The sequence below is a fragment of the Rhipicephalus microplus genome, chromosome 9 (assembly GCF_043290135.1).
Source record: "Rhipicephalus microplus isolate Deutch F79 chromosome 9, USDA_Rmic, whole genome shotgun sequence".
In the NCBI taxonomy this organism is placed as follows: domain Eukaryota; kingdom Metazoa; phylum Arthropoda; class Arachnida; order Ixodida; family Ixodidae; genus Rhipicephalus; species Rhipicephalus microplus.
Window position 1 is genome coordinate 1,307,305 of NC_134708.1, and position 15,308 is coordinate 1,322,612.

Sequence of the window (15,308 nt, forward strand, 5' to 3'; positions counted from 1 at the left end):
CTCACGGACGAAATATTTTTAAATGGCAGCGTCCGACAAGCGAAGCACTGTGTGGAGGGCATCGGTATGGAGAGCAGCTGTACACTGATAGGCGTATAATATATATATATGTAAAGAAACACACGTTATGAATGAGTACTGCAACAAAAGAACGTTTATTATTGCCGAAATGTATTATTGTTCTCACTGCGGCAATTTAGTGCTTAAAATATTTTTCTGGCCTGCATATACAGGGGATGAGAGGACCTCGTTCCGTTGCGAAGGGAGATCGTCAAACGTCCTTTGCGAATTGCTCCGTTTACCTTCGTTTGCGTAAGGGTGGTCGTGTGACACGTACCGCATCTCCCTTGTCCTGAGGACGAGGGAGTTAAACGGTGTTCGCCAGAGAACCTTCGCCCCTAAAAAACCATGCGCATGCTAGAATTTCGTGCACTTTGCTGTATGCCATTGTCTGAGCCGCCGCCGGATTGCTCGTTCAATTAGCTCTCTCGCAGTATCCGGGTGCGCGAGGGGGTACTCGTTGGTTTTGTTTGAGAGCGCAGCGATTGGGACAGCCAGCAAGAAACACGCCGCGCGTCCGCCATCTCGGAAGCCATACTCGAGGTGGCACGTTTTCATCTGGCTTCGCACGGGATGCCTTCGCAAAGAATGCAGCGTGGCCGCCGTCGTCGTAGCGCGGAGAAGTAAACGAACAAAAGCCGGAAAACGATGCGCAAGCCGGGCGAGCTTGCTTCCATTCCGACAGCGACGCTGCACTGCATCTCTATGATTGTTTCATATTCCTACTACTAGCCACCCGTTAACCTTCTGGTGACTAGAGTTCCCTGTGATTTCAAGCAAAGGGTTCAGCATTTAAAATATGAGATCTTCACAAGTATATATACGAACATTGTGAAAGTGATGTTTACGTATCCATAGCCTATAGAGTGAGCCAATAATCTTGTCCGTTGTCCCCTTCCGTACTCACGGTGACGATGGCGATGCACGCTACTCGCTATACGCCATGACGACGCTGATGGGCTTATCCTTACTCGCGGTGATGATAAGGCTGATGGCAATGCAAGGCTATAGGTCATGGCTATGGCACTTATGAAGTTGAGACGATTAGGAAAAGCTTCGCCTTTAAATGTGTGACGCGATGTCCCGTCTCTAGAGCGCACGAGAGCCGCCCACTGATGGCTGCTGAAATATCGCGCACGCCAGCAATCGTAACCGTGCCCATAGGGAACCGAAGCTGAAATTTGCGGGGCGACGACTACGCCACGCCTGGCTCAGGCGGCGAGCTCCGGAAAACTTGAGGATAGGCGCGGGAGAGGGCGCAGGCAAGGTAGTGTGTTTCGCCGAAATGGGAGCGCGTGCGGCACGCGCAGAACGGGTGCTGAAGTCGGTGCGGGAAACTTAGGAGCCGTGTCGTCAGCTTGGCGCGCTAAAACGAGACGCTCGGTGTGCGAAGTTGCCTTTCTGCGATAGAAGAAACGGCCTGACGAAAGCGTCGGCGAGGCCCGAAGTATTGTTGTGGGCAGCCACAACAATGCACGCAACTCCAATGAACGTTCTCCACGTGTAAATATGTATCAGTTCCCCAGCAAGTCACCGTTGGCTAACACAGCCGCGTTCGCGAAAGATAAAGCAAGCATGACACGAGAGCCGAAAAAAAAAGGCGAGAACTTCAACTTGAGTCGATGTGGTTAAACTTAGCTTGCTCCTTCGCGGTGAAGTCAGCGGTCCCGTGGCACGGAGGACATGAATCTAAAATTTCTTGGACATTTGAATACGATGACCGTTTAGTCTTTATTAATTGTTTAGCACGTCGCAAATTTTTTTCCTGCTTATGCCACAGCAAAACAACAATTATATGGTTTTCGTTAACGTCAACGCAGCACATCGATAGAGTACGCGGCTTCATGTCGGCAGACTGAGACTTACCTCGAGGTATACGTCGTACACGGTATTATCACGGAGGACCCGAGAAATGCATTTCGCAGTGACTCGGGCGTCATCGCCTTCCGTCGTCTGCTCCACATCATAAACTTGACCAACGAGTTTTACTCCTTAGGTTCGATTTGCTTCTCGGGAGTGCTTGTCCAGCTGAGATGTCTTAGTGAAGCCGCACTGCAGGCGGTACATTGTAGGGTGACTCAAACGCAGCGTGAGCTCTCTGCACGAGCACGTAAGCGAGCGGCAGCGCATTGGAGCGAAGGGAAAACGCGCCATCTATATCCCCGATTTCTACTTTTCTACCAAATATGGCACTGCCTGTCTGGAGTCGCAACGCCACCATGCGTTGCTTCGGCTTCCTATCCCCGGGCGCCCGTGGCTCAGTTGTTATCTGCTGCGTGCCCGCACGTGCATGGCATCGAGACAGGTACACAAGAATGCGCGCCGCGTACAACGCGGCCAGTAATCGATACGAACCTTGGGATCTCTTCGGAAACGCTTGTTGCTCGAGGCCTCCGTGTCGTGCCATTCCGCATCGCGCCACGTGGTTGTGGCAAGGACCTCCGTTGGAGCACGCACTTCGGGATTGCCAACACGCTTCAAGTTGTTGCCCCTGCATTCCCTTTTACGACAGCCTGCCCATGCAATGTTGCCCCTACATTCCCTTTTACGACATGCATGCCCATGCAATGATGCGAGCAACGGGAACAGTGACTGCGAACAATCTAGTTCGTTTAAGTCTATCGCTCCGTAGCTCAAACTGCGTGGATAGCAGACACGTATTTCTGTGCGTGGGAAAAATAACGAGACGTAAACTGCACACCAGCAAGCATTTTGTGATCGCCAGCTGCCATTCATCGAATCACCGTGCCGTACTCGTGAGTGAGGCTTAGTCGTCGAACGCGGAAGCGGCGATCTACCTCGGTTCATCGCTGGAGCTGCTGAATGTGCCTCGTTGATGTGTTCATTCAAGGCCGCGCGGGCTTTATGTATGATTCAGTGCATTTTACGGATTCACAAACAGTACTGCTAATGCAAATTCAGCCCTTACGACAGAGCGCAAACTGATAAATCTTTTCGCTATAGTAAAGAAATGTTGAATATTAGGCAGGCTTAGGATAAAATGCATGTGTGTTGAAGTGCTTAAATCAGGCCACCACAACTTCACACCTACGTCGTGCGTGTTTATTGCTTAATTATTAGCAAAAAAAGGGTCCCTTCAAGGCTACATGGGAGGTCAGAATATGGTGCCTATATATACCCGGTGACTGAATCGCAGGTGTGCAGCGTTGGTGGCAAGCTGTGGTGAGTGTGAGTGTTGTAATATTACGCGAACGCTGTGAGCATGTTTGTGTACTGTAATTATTAATTGTTGTGTGCCTCGAAGGTAATGCAATTAAAGTTACACTTGCGCATGGTACGGCTGCTGACGTAACTTTTTTCTCGGCTCATGCAAAAAATTTACTCTCATACTGACCTGAAAAACTTCCCCGATGGATGTAAATAAAAACTCCCCTGGCACCACGCAAAAACCTCTACTGGTGGGGAGTAAACTTTTTACTCCCTCCGGACGGTGCTTATAAAACTCCCATCGGGGCGTGCGCTAGAGGACAAGGTCATTTACTCCCATCTCGGCTTATTTCTGTTTACAGTGAACGATGATGGCACGACTGTTGCAAGTGATAAATCACGGACGCTTACATTCCACAAAACACAGACGCGCCGATTGACACTTCACTTTCACCTTACTACGAATGACCACGACGACAATCGTTGAGAGTGGTCATCCTCAGGCGATATGCTTGGTGCATCTGCTGATGAAAGAGACGCCGACTTGCTGCTTCACGCGGCCGAAACGATGGAACGCGATGAAGCTATGCCACTTCGGTGCAGTTCAAACACTGCAAAATCAAAAAACCTCCTAAGCATTTCCCCAAAGGTGAACATGGTTAAGTGCGAATACACGGGGTGATGCTATGAGGGGTATTTATTAATTCGCACTATTATATTTATTAATCACACTATGGTGCCTTTATGGTGTAATGGTTCCTGGGAATCGCAATTTGATCACACGGGGGAGTTTACGTTAACTCACTGGCGAATGCCAACGGATTTTAACTTTACTCCCCCTCACGACCCGCTCTCGACGGGAGACTGAGAGAGAAGGCGGGCGCGCGAAAGAGAGGGGTGCGCGCGCAGCTGCAGCGAGCGAGGAGAGCGGAGGAGCGAGCGAAGGGGGAGGGGATATAAGGCGCGTTACTGACACCGATATCAGCGTCGCGTCCGTGGCTTATTCGGTAGAGCGTCGCGCTGCAGCCCGCCAAGTCCTCTTTCCTTTAAAGATAGAAGACTGCGGACGCCGCCGACGGCGGTGGATGGTTTGGGGTCGCTTATAAAGTGTATTCACACTTAAAAACGTCACCATTGAATGACGGTCAGCGAGTACGATGCGAGTCGATAAAACAGCTTCTTGACGAAGAAAACACCACAGGAAAACCGAATGGACGCCTCCCTGTCTCGGTGCTGTGGCAAATCGTCTCTCGCTGTGAACGGCCTCATGCTGACTTTGTCATTGGTTCATCATGATTTTTACGTCATAGCATAGAGCGGCCGCAGTTGGACGCGCATAATACAAATGGTCTGCGGGACAGTTTGCTTTTTATTCTTGGGCAACGCCTCCCAGAAAAACTATGTCTGGAACGTCGCTCTCATTTCAATTGGGAGCCTACTGCCAGTACGCGGTCTCGGAGGCCATGCCTCCTGCCTTGTGTTGCGACCGGCTGCCGCGTGAGACCGCTCGCCTCCGTACCGCTCAGTCACGTGACATCATGGCTGCTCGGAGGCAACTGTGAGAACATTGATGTGTTCGCGGGAGATGGCCATCGGAAACGCCGTCTGCGACCCCGAAGGAGGAGAGTAATATCAGAGGCACATCAGATGGTTGGGCAGCGCGCTCGCGGCATAAATTTTTTTTAGGAGGCGTTGCCTTGGCTTGTCACCGACTATAGAAAGTATCACCCGTGTAAGTATTTCGTTCTTTGCTGTTTCTAGTTTTCTGGTTTTCTTGTGCCATTTCACCTCTTCCCTGCCCCGGTAAACAACGATGGCGTCATTCGGTTGCAGCAAATTGACATCGAAGCAGGACACCGGGGACCTGCCAGTGTTAAGCAACACCAGCGGCTTAGAAGAAAAATTGCGATTGGAAACTGTACGTAAACAAGCAATGACCCTTTTCCTAAATTGCGTTGCATTCGTGGTCGGTGTTTCGGCCGTCGAATATTGTTGATACGATAACGCTGAAGATCGCTGAACACCGTTCCGGTCGGCGTCTTCAGAGGGAGTCGCTTCGCCTGGGTAACAGATGCGCTCATGTGCATTACCCTGTTGACCGTGCAAAAACAGCGATCTTGGCCGAGCAAAGATTGCGTTTCACTCAAATGTATTTACGAAGGTCAGGCGCCCGGTCATGACTGATATGTCCCAAGATTTCTGCTTCCCATCGTTGCCTTCGCGTCCCCTAAAAAATAACGTGAGCGTATCGAGAAAGCTCGTGCGTCTCTAAAAGAAGGAGCACAGTGATTTTGATTGTGTATGTACTGAAACTTAAGAGGTGTTTTCTTGGCTTTACGTTGTTCCAATTGCCCAGTACCTGCTCGGTCGTACGTTTTTTTTCCCTAAATTAAATCTGAACGCTTCAAAAAAGCTTCGTGTGCTCTCCCTTGAAAACAGGGAACATTTGATTGTTTTTCTCCCATGGAAATGTAAGATATATTGCATGGTGGTGCGAAAAAGAACATGTTGGATGCGCTTGCGAAACCAAAACCGAGATTGAACGAAAACAGACTATCGGCGTAGTAACACATGTGCAGAAGCTCCGCCCACGTAGCTTCGGCTGTGCTGTCACAGAAAGTTTTCGCCGTCGATAGTTCATGGCACTGCGGCCCAACCTTCGCTAAACCTTGCTAAAACCAAGGAGGCTACGTCCAGCGAGTTTAATGTGGCAACCTTTTCTGGTCGGATAGTGCTCAAAGAGAGTGCTTCCGTTACTAGTCCTTTTTTTAGTAAGCATCCAATTCAAGGCAAATTTTATTGGAGATTACGTCACCGATACTCGTCTCTGTAGGTTATTTGATAAGAAAGAACTATATTTTTATTTATGATGAACGTGCGCGGGCTTCCTCCTCAATTCAAAAGAGTGCGCGCGTGCCGCTCCTCTAGTCCGGACGTGTAGGGGGCTACTTACTACTACTAACACTACTACTACTACTACTACTACTACTACTACTACTACTACTACTACTACTACTACTACTACTACTACTACACATACATCGCGGACGTACGACCCATGGCCTAAGGAGCTTCGCCCCCTAATAAATTCACCACAACGCGAATATCAACGTTTCTAGATACTGTCAGTTGGAAAAGACCGCTGTGGAGGCGGTGCCAAGTTGTATCCACTCCGAGGGTGGCGCTGACGTAGCGTTGAGATCGAGCCGCCGCTGCCGCCGGCTAGCGGCCACTTCCCGTGACAGCATCGACGTGTGTGTGTGTGTGTGTGTGTGTGTGTGTGTGTGTGTGTGTGTGTGTGTGTGTGTGTGTGTGTGTGTGTGTGTGTGTGTGTGTGTGTGTGTGTGTGTGTGTGTGTGTGTGTGTGTGTGTGTGTGTGTGTGTGTGTGTGTGTCGCTAGGTCAGACCACAGCGGCTTGAGCTTGAAGGTTAGATTTCGATCATCGCAACTTGTATTTCACATGGCACATGAAGATCAAGCGCGCTTTAGAGAATTAGCAGTTTAACACAGTATACTTGCCGACCTGCAGTGCGCCGGGCGGTCGAAGTGGCTATGCCTCCGATGAAAACACTTGAGATCGGCGGCACTTCTTCAAAGTCCCAATGACCCTGCCTTTCTCAAAGCCTGGACAGCTGCTATTCCACGAAAAGCCTTCCAGGCGACAGTCAATACCTACATTGACGATCTAAACTTCGAATCCGAGGATCTAATCACTTGCTGCAAGCACATCATAGGCGGTGCAGAAGACTGAGGCGCAAAAAACATATCGTGAAGTAGGAAGAGCAGAAGAGAAGAAAGGACGAACTCTTCCTGCTTCACGATATGTGTTTTGCGCCTCAGTCTTCTGCACCAAGTATGTACCAACTAGCCCCAAAACAAGTCCTCTTGGAACATCGTAGGTGGGAACGTTGCCAAAATTCCACGTTGTAGGTGCCGTTCGTGAAATTTTCCCGAATACCCTTGCAGACTTGTCTAAACCAGGGGACTTAAGTCGCAAAAGGAAGCCGCTGAAACTTATAGAAACCGCGAGTTTCGAGGGCCGTGTGTCCGTAAGTGGTTTCGATGAGTCTGACGTTAACACGGAGAACAGCGATGTTAACGAAGCTACTGGCGTCCCATCCAATACAGAGTTGTGTCAAGAGGTAGCTGCTTGGTTTCTTGCATTACAAGGCCAAACAAAGTTCCAAGCCTGGAATGTCGAACTTATCGAGGAAGTTCTTTTTTTTTTCAAAGTTGCGTTTGTAGAGGTGAGTACGGCACCTACGTCTAATGCTATGTCGTCTGTAAAGCTGTGCGTGCGGCTGCACCAAACTGGCGCCGTCAGTGGTCGAGGTAGAGGAAAATCATAAACTAGTTTTAGTGCTGTAGCTCTCCGGCACTTTTTAAAACGAATCGCATAGTTCAGAGGCCGCCATTGTTGCACCATTGAAACGAATAGCTCGGGGTGCAGCACCTCGTAAAATGGATCATGTGGTGCAGGCGAATCAAACGAGCGTCTTCGCATTTCACCCCCATAGAAATGAGGCCACTGTGGCTGGACTCAAACCTGTGTTGTTGAGCTCGACAGTGCCACATAATCTAACTAATGTATACAGAGGTAATGTTTCAGTTTCAATATTATCGAAGTGTAGATTCCATACCACGGTAGACAGCCAATGCTTGTGGCCAATCTAAAGCACCCCTCAACGATGTGCGAGGTAAAACAGTCGCAAATACAGCATTTCAAGTGTGAGGCTCGAGATGACCTGTTGTAGTGGTCGTTCAATGTGCTTGCAGAGTGGACATTCGTGGGTAGTGATCTTGTCGTTGCATGGAGTTTGGAAAAACAAGTAACATCACCAGATACCGATAAGCAGAATCAATACATGAAATTTCCGAAAATAAACAAATAAACTTGGTTAACTAGTCAACAGCACTATGGGATACACATACGTAATGATACCTCATAACCGGTGTATCACTCGGGGCTGCTTCTTCTCAAGGCATGTCAAGTAGCAGATACCTTGCCCATTGTACACAGCTGCTTTTATGTCAGGTAGGCCAGAAGGCTGTGGAAAAAAAAAAGTTATTTCTGATTTAAGTGACGCTTTCTTTGTCACACTATAGCGAAACCACGCCCATAATATGCAATGCTCTTAACTCTTTCATGCACAGAACTTTATTATTGGAGGGAAACAATATTTTATTGAAAATATAGCCTTCATCCAAAAATGACTTTTATAACACGGCAAAAAAAATTGGCACATTGGTCTAAAAGAAATGAGGTGGTCACCTGAGGTGACCACCGTGGAGCAAGTGTCTACAGTGTCTATAGATTAGCCTTCGTCCAAAAATGACTTTTATAACACGGCAAAAAGAATTGGCACATTGGTCTAAAAGAAATGAGGTGGTCACCTGAGGTGACCACCGTGCAGCAAGTGTCTACAGTCACTCTCGGTGGAACGCTGCAAAACAGTCCTTGTTTCCCCTCAGGCACAATGGGACGTTGCACGTCTCGCACATCCATGTCGTTCTCGAAGGCTGCGATTTCGTGCTGCACATACCACACCTGCGCTTCGTGCATCTCTTTGGCTGATGCTTGCTGTGTGTTAGACGTATGGCCGTATCCACATGTGGCTTAGATTTTTTAATCTGTACTGTGTTGTTTGCGCTTGATAATGTGCCCCTCTTACAAACCAGGGCTTCCGCTGTAAGAGATGTCGTCACACTTCTCCGGAAATCTTTCATGGTAAAGTGCTCCACTCCTTCAAGTTCACAGTGTATCAAAAAAGCATTCACAACGCAGCAATCCAGTAGGTGGAAAAAGATTCTGTGCCACCACTTCCGTGATTTTCTGTCTATTTCATATTGCCCTTTGCACTGATCAAATTTGTCTACAAAATTCATATTATGGTTGTAGTCTTGCAAAGCCGCCGGACAGGACACCTTGCTCAATGTCCCATCCCTGTTTTTCTTGTCCACTTCAACCTCATTGGAAGGGTCATGAAAATTTGTTAGCAAATAAACAGTCCTCTTGTCCTTCCATTTTAGACAGCAGAGGCCGTCGTCGCTGACACTCCAGTCTGTGTCGCCTCTTTTCATCGATTTGTCAGCCTGCAAGCATGGCAAGTTCTTTCTACTGGAATTCACTGTCCCACATGCGTAAATGCCATCGTGCAGAAGGTCTTTCAGGAGGTTGTAGCTCGTAAAGTAATTATCGAAAAAAACACGATGCTGCTGGCCCACAAGGTCATGACATAACTTCCTCACAACTTGTGCACCTAGCTCCTTCTGAACACCGTTCTCAGATATACCGGTGTAAATATCAAATTTTAGATTATAGCCACTGCTGGCACAAAGCATCCACACCTTGTAGCCACGCTTCACAGGCTTCTTTGGCATATACTGCTTCAGCGAGCTCCTTCCCTTGAACTTTATCATAGACTCATCGATGGCGAGCAGCTCGGTGGGCAAGTAATTTTCCGCAAATGTTTTCGATAGTTCAGTGAGGAGTGGACGGACTTTGTACAACTTGTCAAAGTTGGGGTGATCCCTCGCTGGCTGCAAGATATTATCATTCAGATGCAGGTGTGATAAAAGCCAGCCGAATCTGTTGACAGGCATAACTTTCGAAATGAAAGGATCATGCAAGTCAGGCGCAGTAGACCAGTAATCCCGGTAACTTGGGCTTCTTTTGATCCCCATCAGGAGATTGAGCCCCAAGAAGGAACGCATTTCTTCCAATGTGGTGGGTGTGTATGACTTGCCCTGCTGCTGAGCGCAAAGATTTGTTTGAAATACCAGCAACTCCATCAAGGACGGCGTCCAGAATAAGCTTAAGATGTCATAAGGACTTGTTTTCTCTACGTTTTGGATAGAAAGTGGCACCCCACTACATAATAGAAAGTCCAGCGGTGGCGACATTTTATAGGAAGGACTCCACACAGGTACCTTCGCAGTCATGACAGGAACGTCATCTTGTTCGCTCTCTGTATCGGAAGACTCGCACACTGCAGAGATGGCTTTTCTTGCCTCAAGTCTCTGTTTGCTCGTTTTGACAGCTTTATCATTTACTTCATACTCAGGGTCACTGTCACTGAAGTCGTCACCTCCTGCGAAACTGTCCGAATCCGATGGTATTTCGACAAAGTCTTCCGCTGAAACACCAAGAACAAATCATATATTGCCGGCCGTCCAGACCCTTCATGCATGGTGGTTACCCTAGGGGACCACAAACTTCAGCAACAAAGCGCTCTCGAATAAATGAGCGCAGCACTTCAATTCTACTTTCCATAGTATAGGCAACTTATACAACACTCTATCCTGTGATATTAATTCACTACGAAGAGGACTTACCTTTCTTTCCATAAAAAACTCTCGAGTCCATCGCGTATCGCGTGCTCGAGTCGAGACCAGCCGGAAAAAAACAAAAATAACACGTGACATCCGCCGCCGAGGAAAGTAGCGCCATCTCTGTTGTAATGTCAAAAGCTTCAACTGGCGCGCTGTTTGAACGTTGATATGCGGGACCCGCGTACTTCAAGAGAAAAAAATGAAGAAAAGGTGGTTACATGGGGTGACCACCATGCCGGAAAGAGTTAGGTGCGACTGTGGTAAACTATTGACTTGTAGGTTTTGGCACTAATATATGAGCTTGCTATGAAGGCACATGCGAGGCGACAGTGATGTATTTGCCTTCTTTCATCGCAACGGCCTGGTTTGTGTTACCTGGCGACAAAGCTTCGAAATTCACTATTGAGTCGGCGACTCGCTCACACGTGAGGTTATATATGCCGCAAGTAACGCATTTTTTCGGTGGCATATTATGAGACGTTAAAAATTTAATATTGCAATGCTCTGCTGCAGTGGGATGCCTGCGCAATCATTGGCAAAAAAAGAACTACATATGTTCAAAATGAAGCAACTAGCCCAGCAAGCAACAATCAAACGATTCGCGCGCCCGTGGTGTGAAATGGGAAAACGACGAACGAGATAACAGCGAAAACAAGCATCTACACGGTGATCAAGGCATGCGCAGGGCAGTTTGCTGATAAAGATGAGAGTTCAACCAGACAGCGCTCAATGCATTCGCACTTTCTTTCCAGGCCAAACTAATCGAACACGTGCGAATGGTTTGCAACATCGACGCAATAACACGTGGCATAATAACGTTTTCGCACCATTTCACCACAAAACACTCCAACATATTTTGCTTACTTAAGCAGCATGTAATCGTACGCGCTTCTCCGTGTGACTTGGAAGCAGGGGATGCAGTCGTTTGCTAAGGGCAAAAGTTGGCAATAAGTATCAGCACGGGGCGTTACGGCACTGGCCGAATATCTCACAGCAATGAGAGTTCACAAAGCAAAAAGCGCAAACCGCTTTGCCTGCGAAGTGATCTCCACATGTTTGTGTGCATGGAAGACAGACGCGAAACGATTTGCAGACATCTATCAGCACGCGAAAACCTCGATGACGACGGATCTGACGCGGAACGTGCTTTTTGACGACTTTCGTTTGTTCCACTTCTCAAGGGGAAGGCCAAGGCTTTCCTTAGACACTTCTTGCTATCTTTTCAGCCACGATACCACAGAATACCTATAACGCATTTTTTTTCTAGTTTTTTAACCTGGCCCCGGCTTGTCGCAACTTCAAATGGACTGCGAATGGTTAAAAAAAAAAAAGATGCGGCGTGACGTTTGGGTGACGTCAACAAATTTGTCACGTGGGCGAAACGGTTCGACCAGCAAAAAAAATAAAATGACCCCATATTTGCGTGTTAATCTGCAAATGTCGTCGAAAGACGATAGTCTTGCTTAGGGAGAGGGTGAACAAACATTTGTTTGATGTTCTGCGCAAGAAAATTGGTGAATGGTATTCTGGAGGCGCTGCGTTAAAGTGCCTCGCTCATTCGCCCCTGGTGAGAAGGGGCGAATGAGCGCATCAAGTCACGCACACGTGAGACATGAGCACTATCGGGCAGTTATCCTGGAAAACGGGGCGCGCGCCGTGTGCGCCCGTCTCTGAGGTGATAAGGTGTAGAACGCAAGTCGACGGGTAGGTGCCACCACCATGTCGTCTTAGCAAAGCGTTGGAAACACTTGCCGTTTCGTGCAAGCGTTGCATGGCCAGCGCAGTGTTATGAAGGCTACGATCCTTAAAATTACTTACTATGCCTTTTCTAGTAAAAAAATACACCTACATAATATTGACGTGTCGTTATGGTGCCTCAGATATGCACAATAATTGCTCTTTAATTGACAATCGCACAAGAATGAACGCTGAACCTTGAGCAATATTGGTGGGCGCTGCGGATGGGGTCCGCCGTTTGGACTATCGTTTCGTCACTTTGGTGCCGTTTAAGGTACCGTTAAGGGTGGACAAACAGACAAGTGAACAGATAGACAGACCAAAATTTTTGCGTCAAAGGTCCCCAAGAAAGACTATCGTCTTTAAAACAGTCACTCTTCTGCAACTTTTGCGTGTAGCACGGTTCAGCTCAGCTATTACAGGGAGAGGGAAAGAGGGACGCCGAAAGGCAGAAAGAAAGGGCAGAGAAATAGTGTGGCGGCAGGTTGTGCGTGCTTCCGTAGGATGGAAGAGCCGGAAAAACTCCGCACATTCCATCGCGGGCGCGTGCGTGCGTCAGCTGCACTTCACCCAGAGGCGTGCACGTCACCTACAGAAAGGAACCAATAGCGCTCGAGCACTCCTGACGCTGGCGTCCTCGTCGCACTCTTTTTCCTCTTTCGTGCGATGCGGGGCGCCGCCCGCACAACGGCCGCGACGGAGCAGCAGCGAGCTGAAGTGGCGCGCTGTTTACGAGGGAGGTAGCGTAACTCAATATGGTCCTGACGGCACCATATTCAGTTACTCTAGCGGGTGGGTGGTGATAGTGGTTAGAAGAGGAACAAGGCGCCTAATTTCTGCAGCCCTGTAGGGGAGCACGTCGCAGCGCCTACGAAGGGGGAGGATTATCCACTAGGCCGCTGACGCAAGCCCTCGGCCAGTGTGCGGTGACGTAAGCGGGTGCAAGGCTGTCGTCGTCTCATGGTCCAAGAATAGCCCGTGCCTCCCGTTCACCTCGTGTATTGCGTGCCGTTTCGGAAATTTCGTGACGCTACACAAATTACGGCTGGCACTTTCGAGAAGTACAATGAAGTCAACCCTGTGTCAACGTCATTCAAACTCTTTGGGCCAGTCCGAAGGCTCTTTCTGTCGTGCCGCGTCTAACTTGCATTTGCTGCTCTTCGTTGTGGCATGTTAAAATTTTATCAGGCCCCGGAAGATCCACTCTTGGCGTCTAACTTGCATTTGCTGTTCTTCGTTGTGGCATGTTAAAATTTTATCAGGCCCCGAAGGCCCACTCTTAGCATGGTAACTTTTTTAAATGCGAAGCATTTCTTAAGCGAACATCGGTGACTTTGAGCGTATCTATCTATCTATCTATCTATCTATCTATCTATCTATCTATCTATCTATCTATCTATCTATCTATCTATCTATCTATCTATCTATCTATCTATCTATCTATCTATCTGTCTGTCTGTCTGTCTGTCTGTCTGTCTGTCTGTCTGTCTGTCTGTCTGTCTGTCTGTCTGTCTGTCTGTCTATCTATCTATCTATCTATCTATCTATCTATCTATCTATCTATCTATCTATCTATCTATCTATCTATCTATCTATCTATCTATCTATCTATCTATCTATCTATCTATCTATCTATCTATCTATCTGTCTGTCTGTCTGTCTGTCTGTCTATCTATCTATCTATCTATCTATCTATCTATCTATCTATCTATCTATCTATCTATCTATCTATCTATCTATCTATCTATCTATCTATCTATCTATCTATCTATCTATCTGTCTGTCTGTCTGTCTGTCTATCTGTCTGTCTGTCTGTCTGTCTGTCTGTCTGTCTGTCTGTCTGTCTGTCTGTCTGTCTGTCTGTCTGTCTGTCTGTCTGTCTGTCTGTCTGTCTGTCTGTCTGTCTGTCTGTCTGTCTGTCTGTCTGTCTGTCTGTCTGTCTGTCTGTCTGTCTGTCTGTCTGTCTGTCTGTCTGTCTGTCTGTCTGTCTGTCTGTCTGTCTATCTATCTATCGAGCCGCCTACGACCTTTAGCTCTTCTGGCCGTTTCGATAATGGCATCTATACCAAAATTGGTATGTTATTGTATGACGAGCATAAATGACTAGTCAAAACATGAAAATCATGATATGTATGTCATGAATGTCAAGATTTACATGTCATGGTCTTGCTGCTCTTGTGATGGTTTTGTTCACATGACATTGCAAAACTGGTGCAGTATGACATGACTGCATGGCAAACATAAGTGACAGGACCTATCGTGGAAAGCGTTACGTGCATGTTATGTAAGTCATGACCGCACGCGAAGCTCATGGTGCGCTCGGGGTCGTTTCGCTAGCTTCACATATACCAAATCAGGTATTACGTGACGTGAATGGTCGACGACGGTAAATAACACGTCGAAACATGGTAGTGGTATGCGTGTCATGTAAAACATGACTGCATGCTATGCTGATAACGCTCTCGCGGCCGTTTCGATAGCTTCACATATACCAAATTTGGTTTTATGTGACCTGAATAGACGACGAAGGTAAATGACACGTCCAAACATGCTAATCATGACATGCATGTCATGTAGGAACATGGCTGCATGAGCCCCGCCGTGGTGGTCTAGTGGCTAAGGTACTCGGCTGCTGACCCACAGGTCGCGGGATCAAATCCCGGCTGCGGCGGCTGCATTTCCGATGGTGGCGGAAATGTTGTAGGCCCGTGTGCTCAGATTTGGGTGCACGTTAAAGAACCCCAGGTGGTCAAAATTTCCGGAGCCCTCCACTACGACGTCTCTCATAATCAAATGGTGGTTTTGGGACGTTAAACCCCACAAATCAATCAATCAACGTGGCTGCATGGAATGCTCTTTGCGCGCTCGGGGCCGTTTCGCTCGCTTCGCATATACCAAATTTGGTATTACGTGACGTGAATGGACGACGAACACAAATGCCAGGTGCATACGTGATAATCATGCCATGGAAGTCATGTACGGCACAATTTACATGCTTACCGCTGCTGTA

The 15,308-nt window shown here is 47.9% G+C and overlaps 1 protein-coding gene across 6 annotated transcripts in view; it reads right to left on the reverse strand.

Annotated features, from left to right (window-relative positions):
• LOC119163313 (uncharacterized) overlaps positions 1 to 10,639 on the reverse strand; it is a 217,758-nt gene extending 207,119 nt beyond the window's left edge. For all 6 annotated transcript variants that reach the window (XM_075872944.1, XM_075872943.1, XM_075872942.1 and 3 more), the window contains exons 1-2: positions 10,565 to 10,639; positions 8,172 to 8,277 (exon numbers count right to left, since the gene is read on the reverse strand). The gene's annotated coding sequence lies outside the window, so the exon portion shown is untranslated. The remainder of the gene's footprint in view (positions 1 to 8,171; positions 8,278 to 10,564) is intronic.
• Positions 10,640 to 15,308: the final 4,669 nt, after the last annotated feature.